Source organism: Drosophila montana, unplaced genomic scaffold, assembly GCF_035044405.1.
Source record: "Drosophila montana isolate Dmon_TW-CO22-7 unplaced genomic scaffold, ASM3504440v1 contig_1409_1, whole genome shotgun sequence".
Taxonomy (NCBI): domain Eukaryota; kingdom Metazoa; phylum Arthropoda; class Insecta; order Diptera; family Drosophilidae; genus Drosophila; species Drosophila montana.
In genome coordinates this window covers 489,695-508,207 of record NW_026996361.1, presented here as the reverse complement: position 1 = coordinate 508,207, position 18,513 = coordinate 489,695, and the positions used below count along the sequence as shown (strand labels likewise).

At 37.5% G+C, this 18,513-nt stretch overlaps 1 long non-coding RNA gene across 1 annotated transcript in view; it reads right to left on the bottom strand.

The window, feature by feature from the left end:
* Window positions 1-8,248, bottom strand: part of LOC135429138 (uncharacterized) — a 31,805-nt gene extending 23,557 nt beyond the window's left edge. The window contains exon 1 of the long non-coding RNA XR_010436372.1: window positions 6,870-8,248. This is a non-coding gene — a long non-coding RNA (uncharacterized LOC135429138). The remainder of the gene's footprint in view (window positions 1-6,869) is intronic.
* Window positions 8,249-18,513: the final 10,265 nt, after the last annotated feature.

The following is an 18,513-nucleotide window of genomic DNA, read 5'->3' as shown; positions in this document are numbered from 1 at the left end:
TGCGCTGCTGCCGCCGCGCCGTGGCAAATGAAAAACGCCTCGCAATATTGAAGCTGCGAACTTTTCAAGTGTAAGAAATTTAATTTCGAAATGTAGGTTTAACGAACGGAAATTGCTTTCGCTGCCTCAGAATGGCGTAAGCCCTTGGTGTACATTGTTCTCTATATTCCACATTTTCCTCAATGCTATTGTTGTTCCTCTCGGAGCAAGGCGTAGCGCAACAGGGAAATGCAAAGGAAAAACAGAAAGCAAAAAAATCGAAAGCAACATAAATTCAGCTTTTTGCTGCTTGTTTTCATTCTGCAATTTGTTTGCTTAACTTTCTGATTGAGCTGGTGGCTCATTGCGTCAAAGAAAATGAAATTATTTAATGTTTTACATTTTTTCGATGGCCCACACAATATTTATTTTTTCACCCTTGGCCCGCTGGCCTCATTTCATTTTTTATTTTTCACTCTCTCTCTCCTTCTATTTCTCAATGGGCAGTGCGACGCGTAATTGCGACTGATTTGTTTGGCATTTTGCACGGCCATTTGTTTTCGTCATGGTCAGCTTGAGGCCCACCAGGATGTGGGCAAGAATGTGGCTCAGCGCTGCGTTGATTGAGCCCGGTGGGAGTTGGCCATGGCAAGCCGAAAGCAATAACAAAAATATATTTGCAATTGTTGTCTGCAGAGAAATGCGTTAAGCATAAGATTACATTGGGCAGCAAATATTTTTAATAAGTAGAGATGCTTTGGAAAAGTAGTCTATTCCCCTGCATATACGACTAAATATCATATTATTTGAAAAAAAATTTTATTTCAGAAAGATTTATGAGATTCATGCTTATAAGCAGCAAAGTAAAATTCTACAGAAATTTGAATCGAAAATAAAATAACGGTTTTACTTTTTTAAATTTTTTCAGATTATCCACGAGCATAAATACATTAAGAACTGATCTACTTTTTATTCGATTCGATTTTCGATTTCGATTTTCAGAGACAGAGTGCTTGGAAAAATATAAAGTAAAATTCTACCGAAATTTAAATCATTATTAAAACTAAATTTCTTATTTTTTTTTTAAATATTCCATGAGCATAAATTCAGTGAGTATTGATACACTCTTAAGTCTGATATATTTTTACATACTGTTGCTGCTTCAACTAAACTTAAAATTTTCATAAGAGTTTTATTTAATAAATAAACGTTGACTACAAAATTCAAATTAAAATTTTTGCCAAGAAGTATACAAAACTATCAATTTTAAAATTAAATTGTTGTCCAGCTTAACTTTTTTATATATTTTTTTATAATTTCACTTTAAACAAGGAGGAATTTAATTTCATGTCAACTGTATTTATGTAAGCTTCAACAATTTCGTTTAAATTTAATGAGCCAGCTGTAAATTATTTACACTTAAATTAATTGTGAAAAACATATACATATATATCAATTTTTATGCATTTAAAAGCGAATATAAAAAATGCGAGCAACAATTAACTGGCGAGCCGTCATTTAAGCCCATTATTAAAATGTTGCATGCCATTACGTTCGAGTTGCGTTAAATGTCAGTTAGTCAGCGAAAATGCCAAATATTTGGCCACATTATTGACCGATTCGCAGTGCATTTATTGGCCAATTACCAAGCCCACTGCCAAGGTTAAGCCAAAGCACTTTGCAGCCACTTTTGGCTTATTAAGCCGTCAAACTCGACCTCCGCCCCACCCAATCTTTGCCCTTGGCGGCTGTCAAAGTGCAGCTGCAGCGCTTTGCGCATGCAAAAGGCCAAAAATGCCAAATAGTGGAAAATTAATGGCTGCTCCATTAGACATTTTGGCTGGATTTTGGGCAAGTGTAACGCGAATAGCACTCACAAAAAGTTTTCCGAAAGCAAACCAAAAACTTTGCCAAATATTGTAGCTAAAACTGGCAAACGTTGATGGGGCGGCCATTGGCAGCGATAAGCCCTTGGAAAAGCTAGTATAAAAACATTAATAACATTAGACGCAATCCACCCCGCACACACACAGAGAGACAGCACGCACACATGCAAAACAAACTAATCAAACTTTGGCCAGCAACAAAACAGGCAAATCAACTCGAAAATGCGCAAAACAAATTGCTTTATTTTCAAATGCTGCTACTTCGACTTCTTCCACAGCTGCCTGTTTCTTGATATTTTAGAAAATTAACCCAGAAAACGTGCGGCGCCAACTCGCCAGATACAGCCGCAGCAGCAGTAGAAGCAGCAGCTGAAGACCCCAATACGCAGCCTTCCTTCTGCTGGCAAAAAAATCGAAAATCAATTTTGGTTAATGTGCCCGGGCAAGTTGGCTGCTGGCTGCCCGGGGCTACATTGCCAGCCTCTGGCCCGCACACATGTGCCAGTTACGCCCCGTTTCGAGATCTAGCCTGGCAAATCTGAATGCGTTGCTAGCTGCTCCTGCTCCTGCTTCAGCCTCCTGCTGCTGCTGCTGCCGCCGGTGTCCATAGCATATTTTTGCATAGTATATGTAGTTTATGCAAACATTTTTACTCGCACAGCCCGCCCGCATAAATTATGGCATTCTCGACACTGTGCAACACTGCGAAACTGTCTCGGCCATAAAATTAGATGCGCATATAAAGGGTGTGGCCCAGAAAGTGGCCCGGCGATCGCTGTTTACTCTGCATGTCATTTGTGGGCAAAAAGCTGGTTAAGACACTCCAATAAATGGACGTGCTTATTTGGAGGTATTTAAATAAGTACAGTGGTCCGCATACTTATTTTGACGCACACTGTTTCAGTGTTTATATGCTTCATATAGAGGAACTTTTATCATATCATGTTATTGTATAGTAAAAATAAACAAAGTTAATTTCAACAAATTGTGAAATCAATATTGTATAAATTTTAATTATAATTTTTATTATGGGTTGATTCTCCACAGCAGGGTTGCATGTGATAAATGATTATAATATTACCAAAGATTATAAATGCAACCGCATCTTTCATTTCCAAATCCTACATATATGTGATTTTTCATATTCAAATTTTAGATGGTTTCCAAAGCATGGTTCTAATCCACCAGCTGCTACCAAGTATTGACACATGAACATAATGTTGTGCAATATTATTATACGTTTTTTTCCTGAGGAGAAATTTTCTTTACCACGACTAAGCTAAGCTACTTTAAACCAAAACTATTGTTTAACTACGAACAAACCGATCCTCACCCTGCTAAAAGTTGCTAGATAATAGTAACAGCATATGAGATAATTATTATACCAAATATAATTAAGGTCATAATCCTTGTTACGATTCCTTTCTTGTTTTCTTTTCATACAAAATGTATGAATTTCTACAAATACGATTTAAATATCTATTTTTATCTTTTTCTGGCAGTTTATTTATTTTTGTTTTTCGACCAGTCAAACATGTTTTCGTCCAATTATTTGTTTCCCAATTTATTATTTGAAATCATATTTGTCGTTCGTGTTATTTATATTTATGTGATTTGGTTGCCTTTGGGGCTTAAGCTGGCCTTTACGTTGCAAAACTATTCAAAAATAGAGAAAATATAGTTTGGCTTATTGTTGTAAAAACATTTTTATTTCTGAAATAAACCGAAAATGTGTGACTCGTTTTATTTTATGTTTAGTTGTAAAATATGTTGTACACGTAAAAACTCTTTCCAAGGTCTTTACAGCATTTTATTTTTGCAGTTGTACTCAAATCATTGCAATTTTTTATAATCAATTAAAAGGAGCAAATCTCATCAACAAAGTTGTCCAATGTTAAGTAAAGAAGGAGATTTTTGAAATGTTTTTATTCATATATTCATAAAATAGTCAGTTTTAACATTTACATGACTGTGAACAGGGGAACTTAATCTCTGGCTCAAAGAAGAATTTTAAATGTGGATTTTAAATATGTAGCACATAATTCTTTAATTTCCTGCAATATTCATAAGATAAATATAATTTGATATTCTTCCTGTAGATATCGATCTCTGACTTACTATCGAAAAGATGTATCAAAAAAAGTATCAACTTTGTGCATACTATCGAGAAGATGTATTGAAAAACGATTAACTTTCAACGATTAACAAAATGAATATTTTTTTATACTGCCGAAAATATGTATCGAAAAACGATTAATTTTTTAGCATACTATCGATGAGAGGTATCATAAAATTAATTTTTCTTTTTACTATGGAAAAGCTGAAACGAATAACGTTTACGTTTTTTCCTTCTATCTTTTAATATATCATAAGGTAGAGATACATTCTCCGAGGCTGGCGTTTATAGGGTATCTCCCAGGCCGAGAACTCTCCGACAGATCAGTTCTGTTTGCCTCGTGCTCTTCTATCAATGAAGCTGGTTTCTATTGATGTAAGCTTAGCATTGTAGAATGTTTGCTATTGTTTACTTGGTTAACCGAACGACGGCTTCCCAGCCAAGTTTGACTCTGTGCTTTTCTAGCTGCTTCCGTTTCCGGCATAGTTTTCGCCAGCTTCGCAGAAATATGCACAGTTTTCGCTGCTTTCCCACGCACACATCGGCCGCTGAGGCAACTGTGGGCTGAGCACGAATCCGCTCGGTTGCCACTCTTCACCTGGGCCCCAACGCTCCTTGGGGAGGCGGGTTCGTCTGTCTCGCAGCCGCATTCCGTGTTGATTTTATTGTATGAGTACATTTGCCAGCAGCAGCTCCGGTGAGCCGTTAACGGCGTGTCGTCATTATCAACGCCATCATCGCGCTCCCCGTCATCGTTGTCCTCGTCAACATCATCATCATCATCGTGAACGCTGTCCGCCCATCATCACCGTTGTGTGTTTTTCATATGTGCACTAAAATTCTAACGTGTGGGGAGTGAAGCCCCCCCCCCCCCCCCCCCACCGCTCATAGACAGGAGACAAGGATGAGACGCCATTTTGGCTTTGTTATTGTTGTTGGTTTTGGTTGCCTTTTTAACGTGTGCCTCTCATGCTATTTACTTAACAATTTACTGAATAATTTAAACGAGCTCTGTGCCGCAGTCTTCTTAATGTTGTTGTTGTTCTTCTTGCTATTACTCGTACACTTCCTGTTTGCACCGTTGCCCCCTTCTCTGCGCTGAATTATGAACATGTGCTTTTCCCCCTTCGCATAGCTGTGAGTTTTCATGGCGGATAGTTGTCCACCCACGCACAGACACATTTTCACTATGTCTTGCGCTGTGTCTCTCTCGCTGACATTTAATATGGACTATCTGTGTGTGTGTGTGTGTGTGTGTGTGTGTGTGTGTGTGTGTCGGCCGCGCTCTGTGTTGATAATGTGCATAATAAGCCTTAATTAATGTTAAATAATGAATTTTCTCATTTACACGCCCAGTCGATGCGGAAAAGCCAATGCCCCGAGAAACCTGCCAGCCGCCTTTCTACTTCTTGTGCGTATACGTTTTCTGTGGGCTTCCAAATATTTACAGGTGCCGCTTACCACTCCAGATATCACCTCCGCCTTCCCCCTCCCTGCCACCGTGCCTTTGTTGTGGTTACTTTTTGGGCGCGCTCCAGTTTAAAATTTACACAGCCGCAACAAAAACATTTAAAACTGTGCAAGTTCTTTATTTTTGTTTTACTTTTCCATTTTTTATTTTTGGTGTTTTTTTTTTGTGTGAGTTCGGCTTGTTGTTAATTAAAATTGCCATGAAAAGGGTTTGTTTGCCCTTTATTGGGCTGTGGGGCCAAAGGGCGAGTTTTAATTTGTCAGAAGGTCACGTGGGGTCGAAATAGGTGTTTGTGCCCGAACCCCAAACGTATTTGTTAAACTATCAATCAGAGCTAAACGCTAAACTAAATTTATATTTAACTTAATTAATCGCCCAATTAAATATAAATAGCTGCGTGGCTTTTTCTTGTGCTAAAATAAAATTTAATTGCAAATAAAATAAAAGCTGTTAATTGCAGCGCGTTGAGCTTAAATTAGTAATTTATTAGTTTTATGTGGCTTTAAAAAAAAATATAATTGGGAATTGCAAACATGAGGAAAATCTACTTGCAACAGCTTATTCAAATTTCTGCAATGTTAATGCTTGGAGAATACTTGGAAAATGTTTTGTATGGAATAAAAGCCTAGTTGTGGGAAGCAATAATACAAGTGAGGATGCTCTGGTTGAAAGTGATAGATTAGGGGATACCCCGTACTCAGTTCCACAATAAACATTCATAAAAAACATTTTCTGACTGGTTACCCTTTCTTTGATTGGGTATATGACAAGCAAATTTAAAAAAAAAAACTTGCCAATTAAATATACCATATTATAATTTTTTATAAAGGGTAAAAAATATAGAGGTAAAAAAAAATCAGCAACAAAAAAGGAGTGGAAAATTAATCAATTTGAAAATAATTTACAAGAGTATATGTCAAAAAAATGATCATAAGCTATATCGGAGTACTGCACGGATTTTAAAATTAGTTGTATTTTTATGATTATTCAATTATTTATTATGATTATTCAATTAGTTTTCTTGTAGGCAACTTCCAGCAGCAGGTTAAAGTTGAATAAACTACAAATATGTATTCAATAAGCCCAAAAATAAATATTAATTTCCATTTGCGAGCATTCGACACAATTAGACAAACCAAATGCCGCACAAATACAAATACAAACAGAAATGCAAATACAAATCAATATTCAGATGCCAGATACCAAATATAGATATAGATATGGATGGGCAGATGCATATATTGTGGTTGGGCGGGCAAACTTGAAACATTATCCCAGAGGTTGCGCATAAAAAGTTCAAAACTCTCGAAATTGTGAAAGCAATATTGTTCAGTTTTATGCACACAGACGGACAGACAGACGGACGGACGGAAGGACGATTAGTATTAATGCTGGGTAGAAATTAGAAATAACATACCCGGAGACCAGCAAAATGAGTGTCCAAAACTTTCGATGCGCTCTGAACTTTTAGACGATGTGGTTGTTAGAGTTGTCGTTAAAGTTGTTGTTAAAGTTGTTGTTGTTGTTGTTGCTGCTGCTGCTGTTGAACCGCTTTGTTGATGTCACATTTGCGATGGGAGAAAATCAATGCGGCAATATTATATCCTTTTTATGTGGCAGCACCCACACAGTCACCCACACACACACACACTCACACACACCCACACACTGCACAGCACATGCGGAAAATGATGGCAGGCAATGGACAAAAAAAAAGTGAGCGACAGCCGCCGCAAAAAAGGGAAAACGGAAAAACTCAGAAGAAAAAGTTGCTTCGCTGGACGCTTTTGTTGTGCGCAGCAGTTGATTAGCCGGCGCCCAACTTTTTATATATATGTATATAGTATATATCTTTTATTATTGCAATCTTCCTTTTTATATGAGCTTGGATTTTATTGGTTTTTGTTTTTCGCACTCAGGAATTCTCTTCGTCGATGTGTTTGACTGTGTTTGATTTTAATTGAAAGTATTTCAGTTTTTACTGCTGCAGATCTTTTCGTAAACCTAAAAAACTCTGCTCAGATATATGGTATATCTTTTTTTTTAGTTTTCTTTTCGTTTTGCTGTTTTCCACTTGTATTTCACTTGACTGCTTCTGGGTGGCCACAGCTGCTGAGTGCCATGTCAATCAAAATCAATCAAATTGCGTTACACTTGTCAACGTTTGCTGCTGCCCCTCACCAACACTGGCTGCACTTACACGCTCGTTAGCATTTACACATGTTCCATCTTGTCGTTGCTGTTGTTGTTGTTGTTGTTGTCGCAGCGTGGTTAGCTCAATTTGCGGGCTTGGAATTCACGTGCTAAATGCATTAACGAAGCAAGTTTGTCGCAAATTTACGACGTGCTCGCTGTTGGCCGGCAAATCGCGTACCGTCTACCGTTTATCGTTAGAACGCGACTTTTTCAGCACTTTCAAAGGCAAATCCTGGCCTGCTGGCGTTGGCACTCCACTGCACTTTGTTTAGTTTAATTTATTTGACTTTCTTTTTTCTACTTTTCTGTTGTGGTTTGACCTAGTGGCCGCTTTTTTTATTGGTTGCTTTGTTTTACATTTGCACTGTAACGGTAAACGCAACGGGAATTTGATAACTTTCAAGAACTGCGCCACGCACGACGCCAACACACCCCGTCCGTCTGCGTGAATGAATATGTCCGCTGTGTCTGTTGTTAACGGCGTACGCTTTGAGACTGCTTGGCCGCAACGCTCCGACGACTTTCAGCAGGCACTCGCCTGCCGGGCAGAGCCCAGCGCCAACGTCAGCGTCGTCATTGTCGTCGTCGGCATCGTCGTTGTCGTCGTTGTATTCTTCGCGTTCGTGTCTCGGAAACTGTTATACGTGCGCACAGTTGGCAGCTGCATCGCCAGAGAGCGTCCAAGAGAGCCGCTCAGCAAGAGCGAGCTTCGGTGCGTCCGGTCCATGGGCCAAAGAATTTTCATTTTCGTTTTCGTTTCGTTTCATTCTCGGTTTGGTTCTGTTTTTTTTTTATTTTTATTTTGATTTTTATTTTTAGTGCTTTTGCGGTATGTGATTTATATGTCGCCCGTAAAAATGCATAATAAATGCGGGTTATCAAATTAAAATTAAGCAACTAAATAAAGAAAGCGCCGCAGCTAAAAGTAATCGCTGGCTAAATGTGCCACAAATAACATTCATTTATTTGATATACCAGGCCTTGTGGGCACAATATTTGCCATAAAACATACTTTTTCGTAATAGCAGAAATGATTGGAATTGGCCGAAATTATTTTATGAATAAAGCTAAAGACTTACGTAGCAAAAACAATAAAGTGAAGAATAATGAAATAAATTGATAAAAGAGGACAAAAAAGGAAAAGTCGCTAAATACACATGTTTATTATGAAATATTTTGACCAGAAATTAGTAAATAGAAATTAGAATTAAAATAGACAACAACAAAATGTACAAGAAATAATTAACAAATAATTACACATTAATTTCTTGTATTAACTTTAATTTAATTTGATAATATAAAATTTATAACCACAAATAAAATAGTTAAAATAAAAAATAGTATGCAGCTCTGTAGAGCTTTTTTCTAAATTTAATAATATAACATATATAACATTTTCATAATATATTGCCAAAAGGATATATAAAATTTTAAATAGATAATGCAATAAAAACAGAGTTTATATTTATTATTATTATTGATTATTATTACATTTTTATTAAATCATTATTAATACTATTATTATTATTATTTTTATTATTCTTAGTATATCAATTATTACTATTACTATTATTATTTTATTACTATTCTTCAGTTTCCTTTAGTATATTAATCTTACATTTATGTTACATTTTTCACTAATATTTTATTTATATATTAGTTACATATTAGTCACATATTTATAAATGAAAAATCACATTTAGCAAAAGAATCCACATATACTTCCTTTATTTAACATGTATCTATTTCGACTTTAAAATCATATTAATTTTAATTAACGGTACATTAAATTCAAAATTGTTAAATCTTTGGCTGCGCAGTCTATAAATGATATAAATTACCGTTCATTATGTTTAACTCTCTGAAATGTGGTTCCATTACTCAAGTGTCGCTCGTCTTCGTCTTATACGAGCAGCTAACACCCAGTTATCACTAGCTTCTCACTTTCCACTCAGCGGGTGTGTATTTTTATACAGCTGCTGTCTTGATAAGCACTATCAATGCCATTTTGTTTACATATTTTGTTTCCGCTTCCTCACACTCACACACACACACACATGTGCGCGCGATTTTAACAGTTAGCTGAAATTATAAGAGCCACTGTTCCCAGTATAGCTTGTGCCAGGCACCCAATATAAGTGCAGCATTTGCGTGCTTGTATAAAAGCATGAAACTGTGCTAACTGTCTTATTCTCTCAGGCAGCGAGTCGGCGCTCTGTTCGAATATGGAAACTCAACACACAGCTGACTGCCGCCGCCGACTTCACCACAAAATGCACAGCTCAAAGCTGGGGCTGCAGCGCGTGGCGCCAGGACCAGCCGGGGACACGGCCGTCGTCGACTAGAAGAAATCAACAAACACTGTAGGCCAAAAATATTGATTCGCTGCGATTCGATTGGATTGCTTGACTGTTTGCCGAGTGGGCGGCCTGCCTGGTGCCCCACCCACTTAACCAACTGCTCGCAAATATATATTGCTTTATAAGCAGCCTCTGTCTGCGCCTTCCCCTGGCGGTTGCCTTTTTAAAATTTGGTTTTGCTCGCAGTTCTTCGATTTCGCTGCTGCTGTTTTGCTTGTTGGCCACAAATAACAGCAACAGCAACAACAACAGCAACAACAAGTAAAACAAATAACCAATGAAGCAGCTAGCAATGTTTATTGTTATTCTTGGCAGCCGCCCCTGCGGCCATTCAAATCAATTCGCAGCCGCAGCTCCTGCTGTTATCCTTATTTAAATTTCTGGACAAAGGCAGCGCAAAACAAGCCAAGCATTGCATATTATAAATGTCAAATATGCGGCAAGCAGTAATCGTAGCTGTGTCAGGGGGAGGGGGGTGGGGGACACTCTCTCTCTCTCCCTGCTAATCACAGGAATTTAGCGGGCGCATTAAGTATACGCACCGTGGTGCTAACTAGCGCATAGTGCACGTCTCGGCGCGTGCATATTTTTGCTGGCGAATTAAAACTATTTAAGTTTTTAATGCCCCAACAGAAATGATCTTGTGCACGGCATATAAATTACCGAGCAGCTTCGCGACAAGCCGCGACGCTGAATTGGGGCAACTTCAAAGGCCTCGCACGTCGTTGTCAACGACGACAAGGATGAGGATAAGATTTTGCAGCAGCGAGGCGGGGGGGGCTGCGAAGAAGACGCTGAGCACTTTGCCAAAGTTTTTACTTGGCTCGTTGGCAATTTTTTACTTTGTTGCTTTATAGGGATTTATGTTTAATCGGCCAAAGGTTGCGCGCACACACGCAGCCATGTTAAAAGCTCTTTTGTTTCACCCACAAGCAGGCAAGCGAGAAAGCCAGAGAGTCGCGCAGAGAGGGCAAGGGGGAAAGAGGAAGAGAGCGCCTCTCTGGCTGAGAAATGATTTTGGCCCCTGCATATCTCGACGCAAGTGTGAAATGTTGATAAACATTTACCAGACTTGAATAAATTGCCAGCGGGCTCCTTTGCGATTCATGTGAGTCCTGCCTAAGTGGGCCAATAAGCAGATGCCATTCCGAGTTGCACGTAGCCCCTTCCTCTAAATACAACAACTCCAGATGCATTCATAGCTTCTAGTTGCACAATTCTTGTGTGTAGGAGAAAGTGCTGAGGCACCAAATGAGCTTCGAGCATGCAAGAACAGAGATGATAATATCGATAGTAATTGTACAAACAAAACTATTGACAGCATTGCCAACTGCTTAATGAGTTTTTCAACACTGTATTTTTAAGTTGCAAATAAATTTAGTTTAATTTAAAGCTAATAGTTCAAGAAAAAACTTGGTGAACTTCAATAATTCTTGTGAAAGAAATCACTACGAGCCTGGGAACAGTCGATAACATTATTAATAATCGTAACAAACAACTATTTACAACACTGACGATCCCTAAGAGCATTTGCGAGCACTATTGTAAACAAATTAAATAGTTGAGCTCGAAATGAGTGAAGCTTATTGGAAATGAAAATGAAAGCTAACAATTCCAGTGAGTGAGGACATAGTGAAGATCTAAATATGCCTCGAGCCTATAATATCGATAACAATTTACAGCACTGTCAATTATTAAATGCATTTTCCAACACCATTTTAAAGGCCTTAACATACGCATAGCTGATTAAGATAGAAATAAATTTAGTTTAATTAAATTGAAAATGAAAGCTAGCATGTTTTTTATTTGTATTCTTAAATTTTTCTTTTGTCCCAAACTGGACTTTCAAGCCGTATTCAATAGTTAAAGCCAGGACATTATCGAAGCACTTTGAACGTTTTTTTCTGCTGGTTCGCTGATTTGCTAAGTCAATACCCTTTTGGCAAAGTTTCCTGTTGGCCAAGTTTCTTGACCCTTTGCAGTCTCGACTCGGGGTTTGGGCAAATACACGAACTTTTCGTGGTCTTCAATTAGGCGAGTGCCCGGCACTCACGAGCGCAATCAAAACAAGTTAATTGAAGTCACACGGAGTCATGGATACGGCCACGAGCAACTAGTTATGTGTCCATGGCTGTAACTATGATCTGCCTCGGGGGCTACCGCAACATTGATTGCGTTGAGGGCTGGGCCGCACTTTGTGCGCGTCTAGCAAAGCGTAGCATACAATTCGGCGCAGGCCTTTGACTCAAGTCTAGACAATTGCAAGGGACGCACAAGGAAAAAAAACCCCAACTAGCTGTGCTTTTTACTTGCAAGCAAGCGACACAAGCTGCTTTTTCTTTTATTTGGCGTCTGGTTTCTGGCTGCTGCTGTTTGCTCTTTGACGCAGCCAGAATTTTAATTTCCGCACGTGGCCGACATGCCAAGGAAGCTGACTGACAAACGGCATAGAATTTGTGGGCTGCAAAGCTGAGGGGGAGGGGCTGGCAGTTATTTTGAATTAATCGCTAGTGTCGCGCAGTGACATTTGTGTACCTGCACCTGTAATTACCTGTGCCGCGCTCTAATTGAAAAGCCAGTCAAATGGGACAAATTTCGACCTTGCCGCAATGATTCATTGGCATTCAGCTACTTTCTAGCCGCAGTTCAAGTACAGCTTCGAGCACATACTACAACAACTTTTTGCTGGTACAGTCTGCACTGGCTGCGCACGAACAAATGAACGAGCCGAGGCATTGTTCAATGCACTTCAAATATTTGCGCAAATATTTGCCAGCTCTCGCGTTCTGTTCCAGTTGTTAACGTTATTGTTCTACAACTTTTTATGTAAACTATTTTACGCCCCTTCTCGAAAATTACTGGCCGGCAAACAACTATTGGCTGGCAGCCATCGCCATAATAAAGCCTCTTTTTTCCCTAACATTTATTTTGGGCTTTTGTTTCGATTTGCAGTCTAGATTTATATTACCAAACTTCCCATGTGCTCTACCAAAAGGCTAACAGCTGGCAAAGGCTCGGAAATACTCTATAAAAGAACTTTTATGCATGTCGAAAATAAACATAAATTATTATTTATACATTTATATATGAAAGTATTTAATCTTTATGTTTATGGAATTGTGCATAAGTTTATGTTTATATTTTCCCTCAATTTCACAGTTAGAGTATTTGCCAGCCACATTGCTGGCATTCTGAAAATTTCATTCTTATTAATACTTAAACTGCGCTGCGTTGTCAGCCTGAGATTTGTCTCTGACTGCAGCCAAATGGGAAAACTGTGCGCTCAGCCGATTTTTGGCACGGCTTGCATACCAAATGGGCGCAGCTTGCGAAATAAAGCAGCTATTCGCAGAATTTGTCAGCCGAGCCGCTATTAACACAGCGCTATCATATCGAATGTGCATTTTAAATTGAACATTTTGATGCTGTCACAAAGTACTCAAGCAGCAGAAAGAACAAGTTCTATTAAGTTTCCTTCGTCAGCTATGCAATTAAACTTTAACTAGAGCTAAGAATTAAATACACTTTACTAAGCAATAATTCATAGCAGTTTTTTACTTAATTATGTGTTCATTTTTGACTACATTCTATGCCTATTTTGTAATTCAAATTTTAAAGCTCAGAAATGTGCCCAAACACACACACTTCCATAAATTCCCTTTGCCATTCGCCATACAATTTATTTTCTCGTCTGACAAATTTACCTCTTCTGTGAATCGATTTCAATTTCATTCCAATACATTTTTAATGGTTTACATGTGAATATTATTGTTGACGTTATTTCAGCGTGATTCTCACCAGTTGGAGTCCAATTTGACATGAACTTTAAATCAAATACTATAATATTAAAATTAATCATTTTTATTTATAATTTTTATTTAAATTTAGACAGCTCTAAACTACGATTCAATTATGTTTCTTTTAAATATTAATTTTTGTATTATTTTTGTCATATTTTTGCCTCAATAATATTTCCGTATAAATCATATTTTTGTACAAACTCCTTAACTTGTTGGGAATTACAAGAGCAAGGCAACGAAAAGCCAGAAAGAGTTTTGCATCTTTTATTCTACTTTATCGGTTCGGATCGGATTAATAGAGTAAAGCTAGACTTATTTGAGAGACAAGGTCTTAAATAAAACGATAAAAGAACTCACAACTTTCGGATGTAAAATAACGTATTTCTAATAAAAACAATATGCACAACAAATTCATTGTTTAAGTTCATTGGATAGATTAAGCTCAGAAGCCGTTGAATTTTGAGTTTTAAGCTGTGTCCAAGCCACGGCTCGACTCGACTCTGATGCAACTTAATGGAAAATACTAATTGGTCGACTGCTTCATATTTGCATTCACTAAGCTCGCAAAATAGACGGCTCTCAACCGAAATACTGGCGCTGCAATTTTAACCAAATATTTAGAGCATAAGCCGCAACAAGTGCAGTCAACAAGGGGCATGCCACATATGCATATAGATGCACGCAGCCTGAATCTGGGCTCTGTTGCTGATCTTCTGGCGGGCCACTTGGAATGCGGCTTGAAGTGTGCAATTAGCAGACCTTTGCTGGCAAAAACACAACTGAGAAGTTAACAGTGGCTGAGCCAGAAATAAAATTGCAGCTAATTGCGAGCAATTGAGAAACTGCCACAGCAAAAGTGCAACTCGGGGGCGGCGGTCCAAGAGAGAGAGAGTGGGATTGCGAGAGGGGAATTAAAACTTTATGTTGCTGGAGTGGCAACAATAAATGCTGTAAAACATTTCAATGGGCAACCATTTAAGGCACACACACACACACACACAAACATATCAAAGTACATATACTTATACACATACTTGTGCTCGAGCGTAGATAAATTTGAAGATTTTTACAAGTGGCCCACAACTGCCAAAAAGACATGAAGGTTAATTGCGTTGCTCTATAGCCAAAAGCAGAATTTCTATCTGCATCTGCATTTGAGTATACGTGTGTGAGTGTGTGTATCTGTGTGTGAGCCTTGCAAAATAAATTACATTTGTGCTGGCTGCCAAGAAAATTGAAAAATTCTGCATGGCTGGCAAACGTTTGGCTTGCAGCTGCAGTCACAGTTGCAGTCGCAGTCGCAGTCACAGCCGCATTCACTACAAAAAATGGCGTACATACAAACACTCACACACACACATACACACACACATGCATAATACATAGACAGTTAGGTAACTAAATGCATATGCATTTTGCATGAATGCAACTTGAAACCTGAAACTGTGGGGAGTCTCTTCTCATCAAGCACTTACACACACACGCACACACACACGTGCGCACACACACTCGCCCACACACACACACATCCTTTTATGCATCTGCCCAGAATACTCGTGCAATTTCTATTGACTTTAAAAACAAATTCCACTTTTTTTTTGGAATTTCCTAATTAATGCCATTTTAGCTGCTTGTGTCGTTTGAGAGTTTAGCTTTAGACAAATTGGAAACAATTATCAATATTTGCATATGAAATGTATTTTCTTGAATTTATTTAAATAAATCTATCAGCTTATTCATTAAAAATAATTAAAGGCATATTACATTGAAATAGAATACCGTTTGAGTGGAAATATAATATAAAATTTTTTATTTGTCTATGCATTTCACATTTTCGTATTTCCCAAATGTGCAATTGATTGTGTACTTTTACCCCTAAACAAATATGAATATCTGAAATGGTATCTAAAAATGTGAACAATTTAATAACATTTCATATCAATTTCAATTGGGATGTTATTGGAAATAGTTTAAAGCGTCCTCATAAAACCGCATTCACATTCTTTCGCACAGGGAAAACGCAGCCGAAGCACGCAAAATTGTTTATTAAATAACTTCTGTTTAGGTTTTTCAAATGTTCATTAAATGTATCGATGCAAGAGCTTAGCTGGCATTCCAGCTTACATTTTCACATTGAATTCGCAGAAACGTAAAGAGGATACTTAAAGGGCTCTCATGCCGGTCGCTTTGGACTCAAATATGATAAGGAATTTACGTATGGCAGATATTGTATGACTAAAAATGAATTTATATTAATTTTCAAGTTACCTTTCTTTTTAAATTAAATTATTTATTATACTATTTATTATTATTACTACTATATTATTATTATTTATTTATACTAATTTATTTTTTTTTATTTTGAGAGCTTTTTAATATCACAAATTTAAAGTTTCCAGGGCAACCAAATATTTTAATTTATTTTGCATTGGATATACCCCAGCCTTGCCCGTGGTATGTTTAAAATAAATTTTCTCAAAGAGCTTTGAAAATGATTTGCTAGATTTAGATGCCAAATTGATCAAGAGGCGAAACCATGAACAAAGAGCCAAGCTTCGAGAAAATCTGAGATGTTATCGTATTATAGGGGGAAATTTTGACGTATGTCAATATAGGATATTTGAATTTCCTATTTGAATTTTTACATGAATTTCGACCGAGAATCATGTTGCCAGATTTTGATGGCAAATTGATCAATAGGCGAAATCATGAACAGAGAGCCAAACTTCGAGCAAATCTGATGAGATTTGACCGAGTTATGGGGGTGGGAAGTTTGACCTATGTCTTTATAGGATATTTGAGGGTACAATTTCCACATGAATTTCGACCAAGAATCATGTTGCCAGATTTAGATGCCAAATTGATCTAGATGTCAAATCATTAACAAAAAGACAAATCTTATGAAAATTGGATGAGATTTGACCGAGTTATGGGTGTGGGGAGTTTGACCCATGTCTATATAGGATATTTGAGGGTAAAATTTCCACATGAATTTCGACCAAGAATCATGTTGCCAGATTTAGATGCCAAATTGATCTAGATGTCAAATCATTAACAAAAAGACAAATCTTATGAAAATCGGATGAGAATTGACCGAGCTATGGGGGTGGGAAGTTTAACCTATGTCGATATAGGATATTTGAGGGTAGAATTTCCACATGAATATCGACCAAGAATCATGTTGCCAGATTTAGATGCCAAATTGATCTAGATGTCAAATCATTAACAAAAAGACAAATCTTATGAAAATCGGATGAAATTTGACCGAGTTATGGGGGTGGGAAGTTTGACCTATGTCTATATAGGATATTTGAGGGTAGAATTTCCACATGAATATCGACCAAGAATCATGTTGCCAGATTTAGATGCCAAATTGATCTAGATGTCAAATCATTAACAAAAAGACAAATCTTATGAAAATCGGATGAGATTTGACCGAGTTATGGGGTGGGAAGTTAGACCTATGTCTATATAGGATATTTGAGGGTAGAATTTCCACATGAATATCGACCAAGAATCATGTTGCCAGATTTAGATGCCAAATTGATCTAGATGTCAAATCATTAACAAAAAGACAAATCTTATGAAAATCGGATGAGATTTGACCGAGTTATGGGGTGGGAAGTTAGACCTATGTCTATATAGGATATTTGAGGGTACAATTTCCACATGAATTTCGACCAAGAATCATGTTGCCAGATTTAGATGCCAAATTGATCTAGATGTCAAATCATTAACAAAAATACAAACTTTATGAAAATCGGATGAGATTTGACCGAGTTATGGGGGTGGGAAGTTTAACCTATGTCTATATAGGATATTTGAGGGTACAATTTCCACATGAATTTCGACCAAGAATCATGTTGCCAGATTTAGATGCCAAATTGATCTATATGTCAAATCATTAACAAAAAGACAAATCTTATGAAAATCGATTGAGATTTGACCGAGTTATGGGGGTGGGAAGTTAGACCTATGTCTACATAGGATATTTGAGGGTACAATTTCCACATGAATTTCGACCAGGAATCATGTTGCCAGATTTAGATGCCAAATTGATCTAGATGTCAAATCATTAACAAAAAGACAAATCTTATGAAAATCGGATGAGAATTGACCGAGCTATGGGGGTGGGAAGTTTGACCTATGTCCATGACCATATTTGAGGGTACAATTTCCACATGAATTTCGACCAAGAATCATGTTGCCAGATTTAGATGCCAAATTGATCTAGATGTCAAGCAATGAACAAAAATACAAACTTTATGAAAATCGGATGAGATTTGACCGAGTTATGGGGGTGGGAAGTTTAACCTATGTCGATATAGGATATTTGAGGGTACAATTTCTACATGAATTTCGACCACGAATCACGTTGCCAGATTTAGATGCCAAATTGATCTAGATGTCAAATCATTAACAAAAAGACAAATCTTATGAAAATCGGATGAGATTTGACCGAGTTATGGGGGTGGGAAGTTTGACCTATGTCTACATAGGATATTTGGGGGTACAATTTCCACATGAATTTTGACCAAGAATCACGTTGCCAGATTTCGATGCCAAATTGATCTAGATGTCAAATCATTAAAAAAAAAGACAAATCTTATGAAAATCGGATGAGATTTGACCGAGTTATGGGCGTGGGCAATTTCGACCTATGTGCCAAATTAATCTACAAAATGTTTAAATTTGAACAAAAGTT